Source organism: Astyanax mexicanus, chromosome 5 (assembly GCF_023375975.1).
Source record: "Astyanax mexicanus isolate ESR-SI-001 chromosome 5, AstMex3_surface, whole genome shotgun sequence".
NCBI lineage: Eukaryota > Metazoa > Chordata > Actinopteri > Characiformes > Acestrorhamphidae > Astyanax > Astyanax mexicanus.
Window position 1 is genome coordinate 46,392,213 of NC_064412.1, and position 20,391 is coordinate 46,412,603.

General features: G+C 40.8%; 1 protein-coding gene and 1 long non-coding RNA gene across 5 annotated transcripts in view; both read left to right on the forward strand.

Annotated features, from left to right (window-relative positions):
• pex5la (peroxisomal biogenesis factor 5-like a) overlaps positions 1-20,391 on the forward strand; it is a 126,438-nt gene that overhangs the window by 19,525 nt on the left and 86,522 nt on the right. The window lies entirely within an intron of this gene.
• On the forward strand, positions 16,390-17,666 carry LOC125802292 (uncharacterized). Of its 2 annotated transcripts, none has more exons than XR_007439327.1 (3): positions 16,390-16,532; positions 16,908-17,483; positions 17,548-17,666. It is a non-coding gene; the product is annotated as an uncharacterized LOC125802292 (long non-coding RNA). The 2 variants fall into 2 exon arrangements; XR_007439328.1 differs by having other exon boundaries at positions 17,036-17,483.

A 20,391-nucleotide genomic window follows, 5' to 3' on the forward strand; every position in this document is an offset into this window, starting at 1 on the left:
GCAAACGCAAAACTAATGTAGATGCTATTGAGGGCGCGGTGGTGCCCGTTCTGTTCTCAGCGTGGCAGACGCCAGCTCGCAACGCTATTTTTGGTCTGATAAAGCGTTCCATCTCTCGCTTGCCCTCCTGAATCACTCGCTCACTTCAAAGCCTGGAGAGCGACCACGGCAACCACCCAGCTGCATTCCCATCAATCATCACAATCATTCAAATTACTGACAACATGCACCTGGGCTAGACAGAGAGGAGGAGAAAGAGAGGGGGAAGAGACCAGACAAAGAGACAGAGAAAGGGGGTAAGAGAAACAGAAAGAGGTTATGACACAATATATTACAATACTGATCAATTAAAAAATATTAATGAACCACTGTCTGCATCACCAGTCTTTACATCTAATCTAATAACTGCGTGAGCTAATTTGAATTTAAATATCAATATGTAGAAAACTTCTTATTTCTGTATAGGGATGTAGTTGATTAATGGCATACTGGGCAGGAAATGAAGTCATGCTCCCTCTGGGGGGTGTTCTTTGCTCTTTGTCTTTACACCCTGCCCTGTGGAAACAGCCCCTCCCCTAGAACCACCCACACAGCACTGTACACCACCCTCACAAAACTGTACACCATTTACACAGCACTGTACACCACCCTCATATCACTGCAAAACCAACACAGCACTGTACACCACCCTCACAGTACTGTACACCACCCACACAGCACTGTGCACCACCCACAGAGTACTGTACACCAGCCACACAGCACTGTACACCAATCGCTGCACACTAATCTTGCCTGACTGTACACCATCCTCACATCACTGCAAAACCAACACAGCACTGTACACCACACTCACATCACTGCACACTAACCTTGCCTGACTGTACACCACCCACACAGTAGTGTACACCACCCACACAGCACTGTACACCACCCTCACATCACTGCAAAACCAACACAGTACTCTACACCACCCTCACAACCAACACAGTACTCTACACCACCCACACAGTACTGTGCACCAACCACACAGTACTGTACACCCCTCACACAGCACTGTACATCACTGCAAAACCAACACAGTACTGTACACCACCCACACAGCACCGTACACCACCCTCACATCACTGCAACACCCACACAGCACTGTACACCACACTCACATCAGTGCAAAACCAAGACGGTACTGTACACCACCCACACAGCACTGTACATCACTGCAAAACCAACACAGTACTCTACACCACCCACACAGTACTGTGCACCACTCACACAGCACTGTACACCACACTCACATCAGTGCAAAACCAAGACGGTACTGTACACCACACACACAGCACTGTACAACACCCACACAGCACTGTACAACACCCACACAGCACTGTACAACACTCACACATCACTGCACACCACACTGACATCTTTACACAACCCACAAAACACTTCTAATAGGCATTTTGACTACTAACCTATTGAGGCTGACTGTTAGAATTTTGGCTAACCCGGCACAGCCTGAATTTAGATTGAAAATCAGACCTCCGATCTAACTGATACGAACCGCTCAGCTGGGTTTAGCCAGGTTAGGATTTAACGACTAAGGGGGAGGGAGGTGTGGCTACATATGAAGCATATGTTTTGGTCTGAGATGCTGTTTCGAGAATTGGTACAGTACTATAATAGAGAGACTGACTGGTTGTACAGGAATTAAGTGGATGATCTGTCCCGATTGTCTGTGTGTGGTCATGTGTTTGTGGCCTCTGACCCCACTGTCTGCCTGTGTTATCCTGTGTCTGGTCCAGTCAGAGTGCAGATCTTTTTGGCCCATGGGGTTCCATGCTCTAGAACCTGGCTGTTCCTCTGGGAATCCTCCTGCTGAAGCAGCTTGTTTGTCTCTCCCAACCCAGTTATTCTGGAATCGAGCTCTCTCAGCAAACTGGCCCAGACACTCCCATAAATCTCCACCCAGCCTCTGCCCCCCTGCCAGCCCCTGCGGCTGCACCCCCCATCCTTTATGATCAGGCAGGATATATATAGCTACTGGATATTCTCAGCACTGAATCATTTCCAGTGTCTGAACCACACCCTACAAACTATGTCCAAATATTTGTGGGCACCTCATCAAATTAATTAAGTATTCAGTTACATTTTGTTACACATGATGTAATACACTTTTATACGCTGCTGATGCATGTGTATAAAAGCACACACACACCTTTCCTAGTACCTGTAGAAGAAAAGTGCTGCCAAAAGAACAGGATTCCCAGGAGGTGATAAACAAACATAAACATGAACCAAACATGACAAATGCCAGGTGTGGGCTATAAAGGGATATAAGAACCCCAGTATTAAGCTGTGGAGTGGTAGAACTGTGTTCTCTGGAATGACAGAGTCCCATCGAATACTTCTATATGGGATGAGTTGGGGAGTTGTGGATGAGGTGGTGGGATGATCATCCAACATCCTGTCCTCACTAAAAATACACTTGTCTCTAAATACAATCAAACCTAGATGTTCTTGAGCAATGTTGGGAACTGTTTGGCAATGATGGGTGCTGTTAGATGCTGTTGGGCATTGTTGGAGGTTGTTGGGTATTGTTGGGCACTATTGGATGCTGTAATGAGCTGTTGGGGGCTGTTGGACACTGTAGGGTGCTCTTGGAGGCTGTTGGACACTGTTGGACACTGTAGGGTGCTGATGGACACTGTTGGGCACTATTGGATGCTGTAATGAGCTGTTGGAGGCTGTTGGACACTGTTGTGAGCTGTTGGCACTGTAGAGTGCTGTTGCCTGCTGTTGGGCATTGTTGTGAGCTGTTGGCACTGTAGAGTGCTGTTGCCTGCTGTTGGGCACTTTTGCATGCTGTTTGGCATTGTTGGGCACTGTTGGATGCTGTTGGGTATTGTTGGGCATTGGTGAATGCTGTAATGGGCTGTTGGAGGCTGTTGGACACTGTTGAACACTGTAGGGTGCTGTTGGAGGCTGTTGGACACTGTTGAACACTGTAGGGTGCTGTTGGCACTGTAGGATGCTGTTGGAGGCTGTTGGACACTGTTGAACACTGTAGGGTGCTGTTGGCACTGTAGGGTGCTGTTGGAGGCTGTTGGACACTGTTGAACACTGTAGGGTGCTGTTGGCACTGTAGGGCAATGTTGTCCACTGCTGGGCACTGTTGGACAGGAGTGCAGTTGGGTGCTGTTGAGTGCTGTTGGAGGCTGTTGGAGTCTGTTGGGCACTGTTGGACAGGAGTGCAGTTGGGTGCTGTTGAGTGCTGTTGGAGGCTGTTGGAGTCTGTTGGACACTAATGGACACAGCAGAGTAACGGCTGATGGACACTGTTGGAACTGTTGCATGCTGTTGGGCACTCTTGGACACTGTAGGGTGCTGTTGGGCACTGTTGGCTGCTGTTGGATATTGTTGGCCACTGCTTGACATTGTTGGGCACTCTGAAATGTATTTTACTACTAAATAAAAGAAAAAGAACTAAAGCACTCACAGTAAATGCCAGTAACTTAGTAACTCTGCTGTAGTTTATCACTTCTCAAAAACATTTTCTAATTGACGGTAAAGTGTCACTTCCTATTTGGATAGATACTGATATCACATAGTCTCACACACACCGCACAACTCAGCACAACCCAGGATTACTTAATACAATACAATTTTACACACAGCACAACACCAGTCAATACAACACAACACAGCACAGTACAACACAACACTACACAAAAAAACACAACTCAGTATAACACAACACAACTAAATGCAACAAAAGAAATTAAAATGCTGTACAACACAACTCAATACATCACAATACAGCACAGCACAATGCAACACAACACAGCTTAACACACCACAGCACAACAAAACACACCACTACTCAATACAACACAATGCAACACAACTGTATACAGCCAAACACAGACAGCCAACACCAAACAACACAACACAATACAACAAAGCACAACACAGCAAAGTGCAATCTTTTTCAACTGCCACCAATCAATGGAGCATCACTAGGCAGCATCACAACACGATCAGATAAATCAGCTAACAGATGCCTGTACCCACCAGCATAGTTTAATATTAATTTACATTAAACATATGAAATAAAAACATACTGTAATGATCCTTATTTATTTTGTTTATATTGATATTTATTTTTATATTAATTTTAAACTCTTTCAATTCGTTTTTTCATTTAAGGCATAGTGCCATGTCAGCCAAAGCCACTAATTTTTCCATATTTCTTACATCAGTTCAGCACAAATTCTAATCATATCATACATATTCTCAGCTCTTCAGAGTGAAGATGTTTCAGTCCAATCAGTCCAGTCAGTCTAATCTCTCTTCCAGACAGTTCCACAGTAAACCCAGGTCACTGCTGGGTCTGTTTGGGGGATGAGGGTGGACGGCATGATTGCCAGTGTCTGTTTGAGTTTGGTGCAATCAGAGCCAAAAGATGGTCTAATCTTGCTCTCCACGAGCGCCATAAAGATAAGTTTTACAGAACAGTGTTCCTGATGATCTCTCGAAGTGAAGCTGCAGTGATTAGCTCAGGCAGTTTAACATTTACACGGCAACACGAGCCCTCTTATCACCTCCAATCAGATGGCACTAGAGTGAGCACACAGCTCGTGACTCCGCTCCTGCCATACTTCATCTCTCAGGAAATGTATTCGTCTGGTCATGCCCTCCCCGAGACTGATTGCCATCCAGCACTTTGTGTTTTTTCTCTGCTTTAGAACAATGCCGCTCTGATGAACAGATCACACTGTGCACAACCGATACTCGCAGTGATTAGTGTATGGGCTGACACCAGTCCTCATCGAGGAGAGATAAAGTGAAGAGTGGGGAGGGGCAGAGGAGAGCTGATGTGGGGGGCGGGGTGGAGGTAGGAGTGGGATGTGTTACTAAGTTGCCGGTTCGGTTTTGTCACTGGGAACAGTAGTGGACCCAGATGAAGCTGCTCACCTGAAAGCTGTTCTGTAACTGTATACCGGCGGGTCGATATCTGCACCTCTAAATATGGTGATGCAATGGGAGGGGGTGTCTGGAGGGGTTTGCCATGGAAGAGACCTGAGTGTTTATGGGTATCGCATTACCCAAGTGACCCTGCTATGCTAACCTTTTGGAATATTATTGATTGAAGCTTAAGCACGAAAAAGAACTGTTTCACAGTAAACAGTAACTCAGCTGACAAGATCGGTTGCCTGGCGTACAACAGTCAGGCATCATTCCACATGGCTGTGCCAAGGCACAGATTTTAATAGATTACAGTAATTATCGTAGATTCCAGAGAATTAACATGGGAAATTGAATCACAGCAAAAAGGAGCATTCTCCTGGCTTTTGTTATAAACTGCGCAATGGGAAAGTGATTGCGGCGTGTGGTGGTGGAGCGTGCGGTATCGCAGTAATGAGTCTGTCTGGTGGTGTTCTGCTGAACGCAGTGTCTCGTATGCAGATGGGAATGCAGCGGGGTGATTTTCAAAGCAACCTGACATGTGGTACACGAAAACAGAGGCGATAGAGCAGTATCTGCCCCACACAGCGTTCCGTGTGAATGGGCTTCATTCTCCTAATCTGCTTTCCAGATGCAAGGCTTAGAGCGGCCGTATCAGGACATCAGCCTCCCTGACAAAGCCGTCACCCACCGCGGCCAAGACGACCTACGGCTGCCGGAGACAGGAACACACCCAGCTGTTTAAGTTCAGGCAAAGCAATGACGTGGTTGCAAAGTGGTTTTACTGTCAAAACTGCATATTTACAGAACGTACAGGGGATTTTAATTGCATTACTCTCCTAGCCAAAGTTACAGCCAAAAAAAAAAAGGGGGGAGGAACTTGGTGCTGCTCACCCTCTCCACAGCAGTTCCGTTGATGGACAGAGGAGTGTGCTGTGTGTGAGTTCTCCTGAAATCCACAACAATCTCCTTGGTCTTCTCTGCGTTCAGAAAGAGATTGTTGTGTTTGCACCAGGAGGCCAGGCGGCTCACCTCGTTCCTGTAGTATAATTGCTTAACCAAAATATGCAAACTGGTAGGGGTCTGGAGGGGGGAGCCCTAATTTGGTGCATGACTAGCCGTTCAAAGCACTTCATGAGGATGGGGGTGAGTACAACTTAATGATGCCTTCTTTGGGACAGGGATTATGGTGGTTGCTTTAAAGCATGTGGGAACCACAGTCTGACTCAGAGAGGTGTTATAGATGTGCGTATTAACCTCTGCTAGTTTCCAGGTGCAGTTCTTCAGCACACAACCAGAAACGTCAGGCCCAGGAGCTTTTCGAGCATTGATCTTGCTGAATGCTCTCCTCACACTGTCTGGGAACAGTGTCAGCACCTGGACACCAGGAGGAGGGATGGATTTCTGAGCAGACATGCAACCAGCCTGGCTTTTATTATGTATTACAGCACACATCGGTCCGGACCTGCAGATGTGCAGGAGGATTACAGTGTAATTGAGGCCAATGAGAACCAATAGCATTTAATGACCTGAAATGGGCAGTGGCAGGGGAGCCCAGGAGACCTGTACCTACTAATTGGTGGGAGTTCATTTATGGGTGTCCTCCATCTTGCAGATTAGGCGTAGTCCTAACTCTAATCCTGAGCTGCACAGGGTTCTACTGTGAGATTCTCTTCTGTCTCAGGATTAATCCCTGACAACAATACTAATCATTTAATGTAAAACCCTTCCGGACTTCCAAAAATGAAGCTGTTACTTCCTGCTTACTTAAACACTAAATATAAAAAGTGATAAAAATGTCTTATCTATGTATAATAAATTATTATAAACAGATACAGTGCTGCATTAAAGTATACGCCCCTTTTTGTTTGTTTTTTGATAAACAAAATGATGGATAATTATATATATATAATAATTATAATAATTATAATATATATAAACAGCTAAATTATTATGCACAGCAGAATTTTAAAACATTTTATAGGTTGTCATTTGCAGCATTAGGAGGATTTCACATTCACTGAAATCAAGAGCTATTTCAATCAAAAACATCCTAATAGGCCAAGTTACATGTTAACAGGAACTTGTGAGTTTTTGGAGAGTTGCTCGAATTTTTTTTTGCATGATGTCAAAATAGGAAAATAGCCTCCCAGAACTGCTGTTTTGATGTGAACTGCCTCCTACCCTCATAGATCTTTAGCTTGATGATAGCTTGTTCTCTATAGGGTTGAGGTCAGGGGAAGATGTTGGCTACACCATGAGTTTCTCTCCTTTTGTGCTCATAGCAGCAAATGACACAGAGGTATTTTTTGCAGCATCAGATGTTGCATTGTCATGCATGAAGAGGATTTTGCGATGGAAGGTACGGTTCTTCTTTTTTCCATGGAAGAAAGGTGGTCAGTCAGAAACTCTGTATACTTTGCTGAGGTCATTTTCCACCTTTAGGGACCCTAAAGGGGCTACCAGCTCTCTCCTCATGATTCCGGCCAAAAACATGACTCCGCCCCCACCTTGCTGACATTGCAGCCTTGTTGGGACATGGTGGCCATCCACCAAAACGAACCCATCTATTCTCCGAATCAGCCACAAATCTCTTCACAGTACACGCTTAAGTGTTTGTGAAACATCCAATGTTTTCATATGTTGTCCAAGGCATTGCACTATTTGACGCTTTTCAGCAGCAGAGAGGTCCTTTTTTGTTTTCCATGCAACTTTTTCTGGATTAGATTTTAGCTTCATTGTCTCAAAATTCCAAGAATAGAACTGTGGTAAATTTACAGTAACAGAGCTGAGGTTCTGCAGTGATTGATCCGTATACAAATCTTCTTCTACAGTATAACTGGCACTGTATTACTGTACAATAATAACCAGTATTAAAGCAGTATCTACTGAATTAATACCATTGCTGCTGTATCTCTCTGTGGTGTATTAAATTAATAATTAATATTATATAATATTCAAAAAAATAGACAATACCAATCAAAGTTTGGGCACACCTTTTTATTCAGTGTATTTTTTCAGATTGTGTTTTACATTGTAGATTAATATAAAATACATCAGAACTATGAATGGACACAGATGTTGTTGTGTAATAAACAGTAAATTGTTAGTTTTCCACAGTCTAAGTCCATCCTAAACCCAAATGATCTGGAATGCAGAGTGAAAGGGAAAAAACATTTCCACACATACCACTCATGTACAATCTATTTTGGAAATAAAATGTATTCAGATGGTAACCTTAGTAGCATGTGCAGTATTACGGCCATCTTGTATATGTCTCATATTAAATATTTTTAATTCAATCAATGCTGAATTAATACTAATATCAGTACTGAAGTTAAATCATCCAGCAGCAGCCTCATCCAGGTCTCTGATATGGCAGAACTGCCGAATCATTAAACACAACTGACAAGCAGAAAGGCAGCTCAGTCTGTTAATATGTATAAAAATGCACTGAATATGATTTACATTATAATTAATATAATTTACATTATTTCAGTGAGTAGGTTTATCGTTCCCATCATCTGCTTCATTAGTACCAACCCCGATGAAGGTTCGGTCCTACAAAACCACCCTCGCTCTGATCACCAACTCAGCTGCTCCTTCACTCCTTTACTGAGGTGTATAAATAACGTATTTAAATAAATAATAAAGAGCAGGGTTGATTATCAGGATTTTGAATTTACAGTAGTTTATTTCTTAGAAATAAACATCATGCACATCAAAGTAAATGTAAATGACATAATTTGTTGTGCTTTAGCTCATAAAGTCACACCGGACAAAACCTGACCCATCTTTTTAAAATTCCTGAGAACTGTAGCAATGGAGTCCAGAACCTGCGGCCGGCGGCAGAGAGGCTTTTGTTAACGTTAGTTTTAGCTCAGGCTTTCAGCGGCGTGTTTCAGCAAGCAGATGGCAGGAGGAAGGGATTATAGAGATTATGGAGATATGTTCCAAAATGCTGTAGAATTATGATTAACAAGAATTCCACACTGTAATGCCTCTGGCCGGATTCCAGAGTTCAGCAGTAATACAGTACTGGGTCTCAGCGCTGTGTGAAGTTCAGACTGAAAATCAGAAATTATTGTAAATATAATTATCTATTATTATACCTGGGGCTGCATGACAATGAAAAAAGTTACATTGTCATTTATTTCTGTGCCATATATTGTAATATAAATATATTATGCTATTAAATAATATTTTAATTATTAATAAGTTCAGTGGTACAACATGTCGTGATATTAATAATGCTCTCACAAACCCAACAATGGAATTTAATAAATGATATTGGGCAGATGTAATCTGACACTGGTAGAACTTAGAAAGAGAGAGTAAGAACAGTGTGGATCTTCCTTTTGTATCAAGCGCAAAAAACAGAAGTGTATGATTTTGTTTGTTTTATATGATAGATGTTCATATTGTACATGCCCACACTGTGATGATGATAATAATGATGATGATGATGATACTGAAACTATAATGTGTCTGCTGGATATTTTTTTAAATAATTGTTTTTGTCGTTGCTGAAGAACGTTTAATCAGTCCGAGGGCATCAGTGACAACACTACTCACAGATATAAAGTGCTTCATATCAGCAGGGCCACCCTGTAGATGGTAATTCATCATTGTTAACTCACAGGAAATCTTCTGTCTGTTCAGAAGTGCTGGTACGGTCAAAGTAAGTCCAGAGTGGAGCTTGATTGCGGTTGGTTGCTGTAGTGGTTGTGTATTTCTTTAATCTGACTGTGTGCTTAATCTAAAAGCGTGGCCTGAATTTCTATTGAAAATGTCCCATTTACTAACCTTCCGACCTGAATTTAAACCTTAAAGAACCATTTCCCCAAACTCATTACAGAGTTTAATGGAAGTGGCTCTGTAATGTGAGTTGTGTATTTATCTCTTCTATCCAATAATACAATCAAAATAAATGTGCCACAAGGGCCATAGAAGGATAAACATAAATATATATTTGAGTGTGCATATATATGTATGAGAGTGAAGCACCTTGAAATATCAAATTTACATTAACAGTGTTCAGTTCTTCCGCTTGTGTAAGAGCAGCTGTTACAGAGTCCCATCTGCAGCAGGACACACAGATGAGCTGTAATACCAAACTTAATATAACAATACTGAGGCTTCTGTGACTTACAGGAGATCCAGTTTTAGTTTTCATTGTATGTATGTGTTTGATGAGCGTAAGTGTAGATTTTTTTTCCTTTATTTAAACTTGGAGTACATTGGGGGTGGCACTCCTTTACAATTTATCCAAGCCAATACATTGAATATAGATTGATAAAAAATTTAGGAATTATAAATTGAATTTTAGGAATTATAAAATGAGATAAAAAATATATGTAATAGTAACATAAGTGCAAGAATCCTAAAAGTAACAAAAATTAGTAAAAGAGTAACAAAAAATTATTTAATAATTTAAGTAATTTAACAGACAAACGTTTGCTGCAATAACTAAACACTATAGAAAGAGCAAAAGGAAAGTTAAAGGAAACATAAATAAGTTAAATATACAAACTCAAATCTTAAAATAAATAAATAAATCATTTTTTTTTTACTAAAATCAACTAAAAACAAAGACTAAACTAAAACATACCAAAATACCAGCTAAAAAATGGCAGGCTGTATGGAGGTGGTTAGAGAGTAATAGTTTGAATTGATTAAGTGACAGAGCTTTAGAGTTCCCTGTAGTGTATTCCAGTTTCATTTAAATCAGTGAAACCCCTCTTGAGGAGGAACGTCCAGCCACTGGAGTAAGTCTGCTTAAGTTGTGTTATTTTCAAAAAGCAGTTTTGTGATGTATGATAGCATATAGTCAGAGAAATGGCAAGAGAAGACCACCCAACCTCAGTGAACAAACCCAAACGCAGAGAGAAAAACCTGTGAGAGCTGGATGGAAAATTAGTTTGCCAAAAATAAACAAATGTATTAAATAAATGTATATTATTGTAGGAAGGTAAATAGGGGAGTGTACCTGATAACAGTGGAATTTTTGATGTGATTGTTCTTTTGTAGTGTAGCTGCCCAGAGCTGGGTTCAAACCAGCAACCTATGACTTACCATCCCACTGCTGCACCACTATACCACAGCTGAACAGTGGTGAAAACAAAGATTACACCCTTAAGAAAGGTAGGGGGAAAAGGCAGGAAAACAAACAAAAGGTACAAAAAAAGCTTTCCCCCCAAAAAAACAAACAACTTAAATTAACCTTTTTGAAACGCTTCTGAAAAGCTTTTTTTTTAATTAAGAGTTTTGCTTGACCTGAATCGATTTGACTTGTCTTGATGTGACCTGTTGTTGTCCTTGCCTTGACTTTGAGTTGACTTTGTCTTTGCCTTGGCTGGAGCATATCTTACTGGTCACAACCTTCAATATAAGAACCAGCAGGTGAGGTTGGTTGGCATTGGTTGGCACTGGGAACAGATCTGATTAGAGGTGGGCGGATCGATCCAAATATCGATAATATCGATACCAACGCTGGTATTGGTATTGAGCAATACTCGTGTAAAAATATCGATATTCAAGCTTTTTTCCATTGTTTCTAAAAAAAATGTTGATTGTGATACTAAAGTATTTTGTTATCACTTACAATGTTTGGTGAAATTATATCCTAGGTTTTTGGATCATTTGGATCTATAAAGCTTAAATATTAAAAAGTATCGGTATCAGTATCGATATCGGCAATACTGGCCCTGCGTTTACTTGGTATCGGATCGATACCAAAATTCCCGGTATCGCCCACCTCTAGATCTGATGGAAGCTGGCTATGCAGGCTGAACCCTTTTAACAGTGGTGCGTTCTGTATGGGTCACCAGTAATGAATCTTTATACAGAGTTCAGGGGCCTCATTTACTAAAGGTGCGTACGCCATATTTCATGCTCATGGTAAGATGTACTAAATTTGACTTGAATGTGAGAATGTGCGTTCCCCCACAGCACATTCGTTTTGGGCGTACGCATGTTTTTTGTATGTATGTATTGTGTTTTTGTCATTTGGCGACGCATTGCAATTACAGATGTTAAGATATCCTTTATGCTGTTGAAGAGTTTCTTTCTTGTTCAGAGAAGAGAAGAGTCAGGAGAGCAGAGCCGAGAGGAGAAGCTTCTTTATTGTAGTGATCACGTTGAGACTCAAAACTCACCACAGCTTATATACAATTTTGTCCACACCCCTTAGAAACAGATGTTCCACACCCCTTCCGCACAAGAGTGGTTTGTGAACCTATAATTACCTCCACCACCTGTCACCTCTTGACCTTAGACCTTGGCTGTATTCGAAATGGCATACTACATACTACTCGCGTACTAAATCTGCCTAAAGCTAGTATGCAGTACGCAGTATGCGACCAAACTGAGAATCTGTAGTGCACTACAGGTACCCGGATGGTGTACTACTCCGCCCCGATTTCGCAGTGTGCATGGAGAGCTGTCTTCGTGGTGTACTGCATCCCAACATGCATTGCGGCTGGCTCCTCCAGCTCGCTTCAGAAAAAAACAAGATGGTGGCGAGTGCGAGAGATTTTGAAATTATGGAAATATATATATATTTTTAAATTAAGGGAATTATTTTGGAAAGTATCGGCTCACCGCTGTCGAGCCCCTCCGCTGCCGCGGCCGCGCGCTCTCCGCGGCCGGGACCCTCCGGTGCCGCGCCGAGCGCTCTCCGCGGCCGGGACCCTCCACGGCCGAGCGCTCTCCGCCGCAGCCGGGACCCTCCGCTGCCGCGCCGAACGCTCTCCGCGGCCGAGCGCTCTCCGCCGCAGCCGGGACCCTCCGCTGCCGCGCCGAACGCTATCCGCGGCCGGGACCCTCCGCAGTGTGCAGCAACATACAGTTTTAATAAATTATTCTGTTATTTTAATAAATAATGTCCTCAGTTTTAATAAATTATTCTGTTATTTTAATAAATAATTTCCTCAGTTTTAATAAATTATTCTGATATTTTAATAAATAATTTCCTCAGTTTTAATAAATTATTCTGTTATTTTAATACATAATTCCCTCAGTTTTAATAAATGATTGTTATATTAATAAATAAGTCCATCAGTTTTAATAAATTACTCTGTTACTTTAATAAATAATTCCCTCTGTTTTAATAAATCATTCTCTTTATTTAATAAATGATTCCAATAAATCGTTCTGTTAATTTAATAAATAATTACCTTTGTTTAAAAAATCGTTCTGTTGATTTAATAAATAATTCCCTCAGTTTTAATAAATCGTTCTCTTTATTTAATAAATAATTCCAATAAATCGTTCTGTTAATTTAATAAATAATTACCTTTGTTTAAAAAATCGTTCTTTTGATTTAATAAATAATTCCCTCAGTTTTACTACATATTTTTCTTTTAAATAAGGGAATGATTTGAATACAAATTAATAAAATTGTTTCACTTGTGCAACGTGTCTCATTTCTTTTATAGTTGAGATTGTGTAAATATGAATAAGAGTTTGTTTAAATGTTTTCTTCTTGATGGTACTTACATAGATGAAAATAGTAATCTACTAAAATAAATAGGAAAACGTATTTAAATATAACTGGAACTTTCTTGGGTTGTTTCTGTTTACAACTCACTGTGAGGAATTCGGAGCACTACAGAGGACTGACTGGTGTGTCATGGGGCCATGTAGGGTACTACAATCAAAAGTGTTGCAGTACCGAATACTACATACTGGGCAGTGTGTAGTATGCAGTACATACTAGTGCAGTATGCAGTACGCAGTATAGTAGTATGCCATTCCGAATACAGCCCAAGTCACTGGAGACTTACTCCGTGACCTTTGACCTAAGACCCGTGGGAAAGGTATGTGGAGGATCTGTGTGAGTTGAGAATAGAATAAGGTATGTGGTAGGATTTGTGTGAGTTGAGAATGAAAAATGTAAATTTACATCAATGCACACATTGTAGTAATAAGCCATTATTGGGTACAATAAAGTAAATTAATCAGACAATTTCATTGGCTTACTGAAATAATCGTTCAACGTGTTTCCACTTAGCTTAGATTATATAAAAAATGCATTAAATGTTGCGCTGGAGTTGTTGGAGACGGCAGCGTTGGCATTATTGTAAAATATTGCTAATGGCCGAATTCACTGAGAGCGCGCTTTCCGTGAAAATTATACTTTTTTGGCCCATGATGATGACTGTTTCAGATTTCCAAGAGCATAAGAGGATAAGACAAGCTGAGTGCGTGACGGGGGGCTTCTTGGTAAGCAACTTATTTAAAGCATTTAAATGGAAGCATGTATTATCCATCTTAGAATAATACATTTAAACATGGGTAATTATTAGTTATTACTCTACGTGTATATAATATTAATAATAATTATTATTATTATGACATTATACTCTGCGTAATTGAGGGAGGAGTCATGGCAGGTGTGATGTTTTCGTGCACTTTGGATTTTGGATTTTAAGTTTCTTGTGATGTACTAAGAGAAAGTACTTGGAATTCTGCCTAAATCCAGATTTTTTTGTGCGTACAGAACTTTTCAGCTCTGAGCGTACAGAACATTTTAGTAGGAAGTCCACGCAAGTCTTAGTACCTGAGGCCCCAGATGTTTCAGTGTAGTTGCTGACATATATCTGTAGATCACATCACCATAATGCAGCACGAATATCAGTATTGCTTCCACAACCTTTTTTTCTTGTGTTCATTGGGAAGCATGTTTTTTGTTGATACAGGAAAAATAATCTTTCTGATATTGGTGTAAAATGATTAAAACCTCCTTTGTGGAGTGGAATTACTGTTGTTCTGTTTTCCAGATACTGGGAATTATAAATTTGCTAAATATAATCAATCAATCAATCAACCTTTATTTTCACTCGGGAAAATGAGGGTGAACCTCATTTACAATGTTGCCAAGCATGTACAGCATCAAGGAGATTAAAACATTAGAAATAATAAGGAATAAAATAGTACAAAAATAAAAGTCAAATCAACATTTAATGTATATAAATAAAATATATTAGTAAAAAAGAAAATTCTAAAAAATATTTAAAAAATACTAAAAGTAAAGTAAAATGTTAAGAATGATAAGAAAAGTAATAATAAATACATTTAAATAACTAAAATAACTTAAAAATCTAAATAAGAAAAAGATAAACTAATAAAAAGCATTTAAAAAATCCTGTAGTGAATTTCCGTTCACAGGTGATCCAGCCACTGGAGTGAGTCTGATATGTATTGTTATTAAGTGAGATCAGTGAAGAGATATAAGCTGGCAAATGGCCAGAGAGTGATTTATAGATCAAAATTAGCCAATGAGATTCTCTTTGTGCAGCTAGTGAGGACCAACCAGCTCTATCGTATAGTGTGCAGTGGTGAGTAGTGTAAGGGTCGCCAGTAATAAATCTAAAAGCAGAATGGTAGATTGAGTCTAATGGTTTGAGAGCACTGGCGGACGCTTTTTTATAAATTACATCCCCATAGTCCAGCACTGCTAGTATGGTTGCCTCCACTATTCTTTTTCTAGCGCGCACGGGTAAACAGGACTTATTCCGATAAAGGAATCCAGCTTTTGTCTGCACTTAATGGCGAGTTTGTTAATATGGGATTTGAAAGAAAGATGGATGCTGAGATATTTATATTCGCTAACTTGTTCAATAGTGGAACCTGTCCGAGTAGTAATACTTCTGGAATTTAAAACAATATTTGAAAATTTGGAAGAATAATATAAAGAATAAAATTGCACATAATGTGTTCTACAATGATTGGAAAATTGATTGCTTCAAAAAAAAAAAAAAAGCCGTGAGTGTATTATCCAGCTCTAGGTGGTTGTGGTCAGGTGATTCAGCCATCAGTAGGTCGGGCACTACTAAACTCTAAAACGTCTAAATGTATTTCAGAGTTGCAGTAAACTCTGAGTTAGGATTTATTTAGGTTATGTTGTTACTGAAAATAGTTAGACACAGGGACAACATAATTTTATTCTTTTAGATGAAACGTATTGTAATAACGAGTGACTGATCTGTCAGCCCTGCACTACAGTGCGCATTATGAGAGCTTCACTATGCTTTGATTAATAGAGAATTACCCTAATGTGCCAGTGTAGTGGAAATATGCTGTGCCACCTGATCGAGCAAACATCTCCTTTAACCAATCAGAATGAAGCTGGGAGTGGCCCTGAGGGAGCCGTGGCTCGGCGGATCTGGGACAGTAAGAGTGGGCGGCGTCTCCGAAGAAAGAATGGGCCTTTCTGAAGGAAGGCAATCAGGCTAAATCCAGCAGCAGCAGAAACGGAACCTGCACCAGCGGCTTCTTTGTGTTTCTTCTCTCTTATCAGCAAACAAGCAGCAAATTAGAGAAAGAAATAACACCCCTCTCTTTCCTAAACAATATACCATTATATATATATATATATATATATATATATATATATATATATATATATATATATATATATATATATATATATATATATACTGGATTTGAAATGAAACCTATAAGACATTTTTCTGCAAAGCGTCTTCATTTCAGGGGCTCAAAAGTAGTTGGACAAATGATCTCAAAATGTACAGGCTTTTATGGGCTGCATGGATGTAGGGCTGGTAGAGGTGCATGGGCGTGGTAGTGGGGGGAAAAGTGGACCTGACTACCCAGGGCCCGAGTAGGGAGAGGGGCCCATGAAAATCCTGATTTTTTTTTCGCTCACTTTCCTTTGTTTACTGGCATGGATAGGGGCCCATTAACATAGAGGGTGTACAGGGCCCAGAATTTGCTGCTACGCCCCTGTAGAGGTGTATAGTGTATGTATATAGGGCTGGTAAAGGTGTATAGTGTATGTATATAGGGCTGGTAGAGGTGTATAGTGTATGTATATAGGGCTGGTAGAGGTGTATAGTGTATGAATATAGGGCTGGTAAAGGTGTATAGTGTATGTATATAGGGCTGGTAGAGGTGTATAGTGTATGAATATAGGGCTGGTAGAGGTGTATAGTGTATGAATATAGGGCTGGTAGAGGTGTATAGTGTATGTATATAGGGCTGGTAGAGGTGTATAGTGTATGAATATAGGGCTGGTAGAGGTGTAAAGGGCATGTATATAGGGCTGGTAGAGGTGTATAGTGTATGAATATAGGGCTGGTAGAGGTGTATAGTGTATGTATATAGGGCTGGTAGAGGTGTATAGTGTATGTATATAGGGCTGGTAGAGGTGTATAGTGTATGAATATAGGGCTGGTAGAGGTGTATAGTGTATGTATATAGGACTGGTAAAGGTGTATAGTGTATGTATATAGGGCTGGTAGAGGTGTATAGGGCATGTATATAGGGCTGGTAGAGGTGTATAGTGTATGTATATAGGGCTGGTAGAGGTGTATAGTGTATGAATATAGGGCTGGTAGAGGTGTATAGTGTATGTATATAGGACTGGTAAAGGTGTATAGTGTATGTATATAGGGCTGGTAGAGGTGTATAGGGCATGTATATAGGGCTGGTAGAGGTGTATAGTGTATGAATATAGGGCTGGTAGAGGTGTATAGTGTATGTATATAGGGCTGGTAGAGGTGTATAGGGCATGTATATAGGACTGGTAGAGGTGTATAGGGCATGAATATAGGTCTGGTAGAGGTGTATAGTGTATGTATATAGGACTGGTAGAGGTGTATAGTGTATGTATATAGGACTGGTAGAGGTGTATAGTGTATGAACATAGGGCTGGTAAAGATGTATAGGGCATGTAAATAGGGCTGGTAGAGGTGTATAGTGTATGAACATAGGGCTGGTAAAGATGTATAGGGCATGTAAATAGGACACTCCTGGACACTTTACTGTACATCCTGTACTTTTGCACCCCTGGACACTACACTACGCACCTAACTTAAATATAATACTTGCACATGTTTATGTTTATGTTTAATAGTCATACTACATAATCTACTAATACCTCCTATACTTAGTTTATTCTTTTACTGCACTACCTCATATCTACGACTGTTTACTTCCACACTTTCTATAGTTTTTTTGTATTTATATATTTATGTATATATTTTTTTAAGTCTCAATTTAGTATTCTATCCCTCAATAAGTGTATTGTACTACACTTATTGTTTGTTTCTACTGTGTAGGGCTGGTAGAGGTGTATAGTGTATGTATATAGGACTGGTAAAGGTGTATAGTGTATGTATATAGGACTGGTAAAGGTGTATAGTGTATGTATATAGGACTGGTAAAGGTGTATAGTGTATGTATATAGGACTGGTAAAGGTGTATAGTGTATGTATATAGGACTGGTAAAGGTGTATAGTGTATGTATATAGGACTGGTAAAGGTGTATAGTGTATGTATATAGGACTGGTAAAGCTGTATAGTGTATGTATATAGGACTGGTAAAGCTGTATAGTGTATGTATATAGGGCTGGTAGAGGTGTATAGTGTATGTATATAGGGTAGAGTTGTAAAGCAGGAGATATTTGGCTTGATCTCAGTTTTTTATCCTGACCTCAGAATGGTCTAGTCAGGTTCATGTGTTTATATTATATAGAATGTTACTGATTTGTGATCATATTGATCGACCCCGTGTCCCCACAGCCGTGTTAGAATGATCTTACCTGGTGTGAGAGTGTTGAGAGTGATGCTGAATTTTGAACGGGAATAACAAAAATAAAGTAAAGTTTTTTTCTCATTAGATCTAATGATTATTCATTAGAATGTAAATGATCACTGTTTGTGGTAAATGTGGCAGTGACCGTCAGTCTGGTTCTGGTGTAGAAGAACCTTGCTCTGAGTGTTTACTCGTCCTTCAGAATTTCTTCTGATCTGAAACAGAGCGCTGCAACAAATCGAGCATTTATGAGAAAGTCGTTAACCATCCTCCTGGGCATTTTGCTCGTCAGGTCGTGTCCGAAAATTTTAATGTACCTCGCCGTGGAGCGTTTTCCACTCGGCCCGTTCTCTCGCTGTCCTGCCTTTGTAAAGTTCTGCCCGGCCTCATAAAGCCGTATACCATCTGCTGAAAACAGCAAGCTTGCACAAAGCTAGGCTCATCTGTCGGGGCAATTTTCAGGTAGGACAAAACAAACACCTTTAGCTCCTCCCCATTTTACACTCACAGAGAATAGCCACACCCCCTCAGTGAGGTTTATTTTCTACAACCTGCCTAGCTGCTCCCCACCACATCCTTCACTCTTAATGACCCAGCGGGCCCCTGTTCCGGATCTGGTGAGAGTGGACCAATACTGGTCAACAGGGTGGCGGCACTGCCAGCTGCGTCGCTAGATCGGCTGAACACTGTTCCTTCAGCACCCGAGCTGCAGCCTCAGACGGCAGGGCCGTAGGTAATGAGGGGTAGATGGGTTCTGTATGTGGGCTCTCAATGGGTTTGGGCTTACCTGGCATCCAACACAACAAGCGGGCCAGTGCAGAGTCCAATTTACCTCACAGCCAATTAGCAAATGCCCAATGCAACAAAACAAGTGAAGAGCAAAACCCAGATGTTTCAGCACCGACTGGGATTTTAGCATTAGAACTAAGGATTTCAGCAGCTTCCTGTCAGTTAATTAAATATCCAACCAGCAGGAAAATCCAGGATGATCCTGAAACCCCATAAGAATAAACCCATATCAGCTGCCCTACCCCAATCTGTACAGAATACACTCTCACCATTAATATTTAAAGACAAAACACAGGAAATTAACTCTGACCTTCAGGATTCTGAGAGCGGGATGCTGTCCTGTACCCGGCATGCTCTCAGACACGCGTTCCTCATCAATCCTTAATGAACTGGTTTCTTGTTGGTGGTTCAGGTTAATATACAGAACATGACCCTGTTCACTGCACCCTTAGCATTCAGACCTCACCAAAACATCAACAGCGTACGTACACAGCACTGTGTCTGAGTTTATCCGTTAACATGACCTTCTACTGTATATATTCTTACTGTCACACAAAAACCTTGTATTAAAGACCCAAAAAACTCCTCAACCCCCACTAACACCCCATCACTCCTCACTAACACACCATCACTCCTCACTAACACCCCATCACTCCTCACTAACCCCCATCACTCCTCACTAACACCCCATCACTCCTCACTAACACCCCATCACTCCTCACTAACACCCCATCACTCCTCACTAGCACCCCATCACTCCTCACTAACACCCCATCACTCCTCACTAACACACCATCACTCCTCACTACCGAACCATCACTCTTTACTAACACCCCATCACTCCTCACTAACACCCCATCACTCCTCACTAACACACCATCACTCCTCACTAACACACCATCACTCCTCACTAACACCCCATCACTCCTCACTAGCACCCCATCACTCCTCACTAACCCCCATCACTCCTCACTAACACACCATCACTCCTCACTAACACACCATCACTCCTCACTACCGAACCATCACTCTTTACTAACACCCCATCACTCCTCACTAACCCCCATCACTCCTCACTAACA